Raw genomic sequence first — 4,621 nt, 5'->3', positions numbered from 1 at the left:
TTATTTATTTATTTATTCATTTATTTATCTATTTATTTATCTATTAATTCATGGTGACCGTGCTTAATGAAATCCAGTAAGTTTCAGGTGTACAATTTAGCAGTAACGCATATATATATATATATATTTCATTGTGTGTTCACCACCTCCAGATACATTTCTTTTTATTCAAGTTACAGACATGATAAATATAACCACACTCGTAACCACCTCTACTATCAAGGTATGGAATATTTCTAACACCTCAGTAATTTTATTTGAGCCCTTTTGCAGTCAACCTCTTCCCATATTTCCCTTCTTCTGTCCTCGGCGATCACTGGTAACCATTCTATCACTAGAGAGTAATTCCCTTGGTGTAAAAATCTCATCTAAATAGCATCATACACTACATACTCTTCTGTGACAAGCTGCTTCCTCTCAGCTGAGTGTCCGTGGCATTTACTAGGTATATTATCAGTTCATTCCTTATTATTGCTGAAACTTATTCCATCGTATTAACATACCACAATTATTTTATCCATGTACCTGTTGATAGACTTCTGGATTTGTGTTCAGTTTAGGGCTGTTATTAAAAGTGGTGGTATGAGCATTGTATACAATTCTTTGCATGGACATACGTTCTTATTATTTATTTATTTATTTATTTTGGTATATACCTAGAAGTAGAATTGCTGGATCATATGGGAAGTGTATGCTTAACTATACATGAAAATTACAAACTGTTTTCTAAAGTAATTGTACCATTTTCTATTCCCACCAGCAATCTATAAATGTTCCAGTTGCTTCAAGTCCGATTCAACATTTGACAATTGATTCAAGTCCGATTCATTTCTTTTTATTTTAACCATCTTAGATTGCGTGTTGTAGTATTTCGTTTTTAATTTAGGAATGATGATGTTGAGAATATGTTTATGTTATCATTGGTCTTTAATGTATCCAGTTTGGTGAACTGTCCATGAACATTTTGCCCTTTGTTAATGAATTTTAAAGTTTTCTTATAATTGAGTTGACTGTTCTTTAGAAATAGGTGTTACGAATAGTGGACTTTTCATTTTTTTGAGAGTATTTTTTGAAGAGTAGAAGGTTTAAATTTTGATGCAGACCAACTTATAAATTAGTTGTCTCACAACAATTTTTTTTCTGTGCTTCTTCTAGAGTTTTTATAATTTTAGTTCTTTAGGTCTATGATTCTTTTCATATTAATTTTTAATACGTTGTGATAGAGAGTGCGAGATTTTTTATTATTGGTAGAAGTAGTATTTGGATATTCAGTAATTCCAGCAGCATTTCTTGAAAAAACTATTCTTTCTCTAATAAATGATGTTTGTTCTTTTGTCAAAAACCATTCAACCATATATGTGTGTCTCAATATCTGGAAACTATTCTAATCCATTAATTTCTATATCTATGTTAGGTCAACGCCTTATTTTCTTGATGGAAACTCCACAGTAAATATTAAAGCCAGGTTGTCTATTCTTCGATTTTTTATTGATTGATTGATTTTCTTAGAAAATTTTATTTTCTTTTATTTTTTCACCTTCTTTAATTCCCGCCGCCCTCCACTCACCCCCCAGTGACTTCCACTCTTGACCTATGATTGTTGCCTTTTGCCCTTAAGAATTGAATCCCTGAAGGCAAGGCATCTACTTCCACAAGCTCCTGGTGTATGCCTTGGGTATGGCGCTCCCCAGGTATGGTCCATGGCTCTACATGGGGAGTGAACCCAGAACCTTCTGAGTGTAAAGCCAACATGGTAACAACTACACTATGGAGCCACACCTTAAATACCACCTTTAATATTAAAATTATTAATGAGTCAGGACTGTAGTTCATAGAAACTTGGGTTTCAGAAATATGAAGAAGGTTAAATAATTTGGGAAACCAACAGGTTATTACCAAACATTCTTTAACCAACTAAGAGCTGGTAAAAAAAAAAAAAAAAAGGAAGATATCTAGCTCTTTGTTTTATAAATACATTAATTGGGATTAGGGTTTGTCCAGATTTTTTGGGGAATGAGCTTCATTCCTCCCACCGTGGAGAGCTGCTGGTACTTTGGAGCCAGTTTTTGTACCCTTCACAGTTGCTGTGATGCAGCATTTTGTTACTCTTCTCTCTTCCACTTATGTTCCATCAACAGGTACATTGCTGTTACTGACCCTCTGCTCCATCCTACCAAGTTCATGATGTCTGTGTCAGGAATTTGCATCAACATCTCCGGGAACCTGTGCATTGTATATAGTGGTGCTGTGTTCTACACAGGTGTCGGTGACGATGGCATGGAAGAATTAGTAAGTGCTCTCAACTGTATAGGTGGTTGTCAAATTGTTGTAAATCAAGACTAGGTTTTGGAAGATTTTCTGTTATTTTCATACTTGCCCTTGTATGATCATTCTTTATAGTAAGATTTTTGTTGTAGCTAAACAACAAGCTATAAAAATGGAAAATATTGGTAGTAAAGCAAAATCATCCTCAGAGAGTTACAAAGCCAGAGTGGCCAAGAGAGAGAGAAAAGCAGCTAAAACCCTGGGGATGACAGTGGTAGCATTTATGATTTCGTGGTTACCTTATACAATTGATACATTTATTGATGCTTTTATGGAATTCATGACCCCTACTTATATTTATGAGATTTGCTGTTGGTGTGTTTATTATAACTCAGCCATGAATCCTTTGATTTATGCTTTATTTTATCCTTGCTTTTGAAAAGCTATAAAAGTCATTTTAAGTGGGAAATTTCTAAAAGGTAGCTCATCAACCATTAGTTTATTTTCAGAATAAATGTAAGCACTAAGTTAAGAAATTTACGTATCTTTTCTAACTTTTAAATTTATGATGAAATTAAATATAGGAAATGCATAAAACCTTTCAAAATTGGGGAAATCGTTGTCCGATTAGCCAGAAGCAAAGTCATGAGAAGGTGTCTATATTAAACTATTGTAAAGGTATTTACTGTACTAAATAAGAAATGATAAAGTGCTTTTACATATGTCAACTGTCTCAATGCTCCATATACATCCTTACCACAGGTTCTGGTTTCTTCTAATTTTATTAAATTCTTAATTTCATTTTAGTTGTGAAATCTGTCATTATCTTCTCTGTGATGCTGAATTCTCATTTATCTTCAGAAAGTCTTTCTTCCTTTTTTTGGCCAAACTATTCCGCTTTTCTAGGGTCATTATAACTGAAGAGCACAAACAGTGTGGCTGAAAAAAGAGAAATTTATTTCCTCACAATTCCAGACACTAAAATTCTAAGATTAAGATGTCAACAAGATCGATTTGTTCTGAGGCGCGTCCCCTCATCTTCCCTCTCCGTCCTTACCTGGTCTTCCCTCCGTGTGTGTCTGTGACCCTATTTCTTCTCTTGATAAGAACACTGCTCCTATTAAAGTAGGGCTCACCCAAAAAACTCATTTTAACTTAATTACCTTTGAAAAGACCTTATCTCTAGGTATGGTTACTTTGTGAAGTATTGGGAGGTTTGGACTTTGACATATGCATTTTGGGGGATATGAGTCAGTACATAACAGACATAGTTCAGGTTTGATGACACTATCCAAGGGTCTGTTTGTTTGCTGCTCCTCTGTGACTATTTCTCCCTGTTCTTTCAACGTCTGTACCTTCCATGAGCTTTGGTGCAACAGGCAAGCCTCTCCTGCTCAATGGCTGGGCAGAATCTTGGAATGTTCACTTGTAACATTGTCAACCAATATTTAAGACTTGGAATCAGGTGTTGATTACAGACATTGCAAGAAGTTTTGCAAGTGGAAAAATCATCAATTATCATTAGCAGTGGTTATTTCTACACCGAATTTTCTCACTTGAAAATTATGTGTATTTCACTTCCCAAGAATGTTGTGGAGTCAAAAATTTTATGCTAATACTACAAAATACTTCTATTATAAAGAGTATAAACAATATGTGTTCTAATTTTACATTTTTACCCCAGAATATTTTACACTATTAATTCAACAAAAGTTATTTTGGACTACATATCTGGCATATTTCATGTAATGAAACTAAATTGTTGTAGAATAATGTTGTTAAACATTTTTCCTTTTCGTTTTCTTTTTTGGTTTATCCGTAGAGTAGCCCAGTTAAAATGATTGACGTATGTTTTTCTAATTTGTTTTCACTAAGACTTTTTGTTGCGTTCAAACAGATATTGAGCATTAATGATATAGAAGTGTCTGTGTCAGGAATTGCTAAAGATAAAAAACGTATTTTATATAGTACCTTTTTCAAGGGAAGTAATTTTGTAGGTAATACGGACAACACATTTTAAACTATATTATTGAGGAAGGAAAAAGATGCTAAGTCCTGTAAACAGAAGATGCTAAGTCCTGTCCGAGATGCTAAATCCTGTAAAAAGAAGACTCGTTTGTCATCACAAGGCCAGTACCTGGTGTTGGTCATTTCTATAACATTGTCTTCACTCACGCATATAGTCCCATGGCCTGAGGAGATAAAAATTGCAAAAGGAGACAATTTTAAGGGTAAAAGAACTTTTGATGGTGCTACCAGCATGTTTGGACTTGTGAAAGCAGACAGGAGTATGTACACTTTGTTTTCTCAAGAGGACTAATATCCACAAATTGAGACTTGAGATTCACAGATTAGA

The 4,621-nt window shown here is 34.2% G+C and overlaps 1 pseudogene; it reads left to right on the top strand.

Moving 5' to 3' along the window:
- Positions 1-2,013: 2,013 nt before the first annotated feature.
- LOC102890552 lies at positions 2,014-2,779 on the top strand (annotated as a pseudogene).
- Positions 2,780-4,621: the final 1,842 nt, after the last annotated feature.

The sequence above is a fragment of the Pteropus alecto genome, unplaced genomic scaffold (assembly GCF_000325575.1).
Source record: "Pteropus alecto unplaced genomic scaffold, ASM32557v1 scaffold702, whole genome shotgun sequence".
NCBI lineage: Eukaryota > Metazoa > Chordata > Mammalia > Chiroptera > Pteropodidae > Pteropus > Pteropus alecto.
This window is presented reverse-complemented; position numbering and strand designations above follow the sequence as displayed.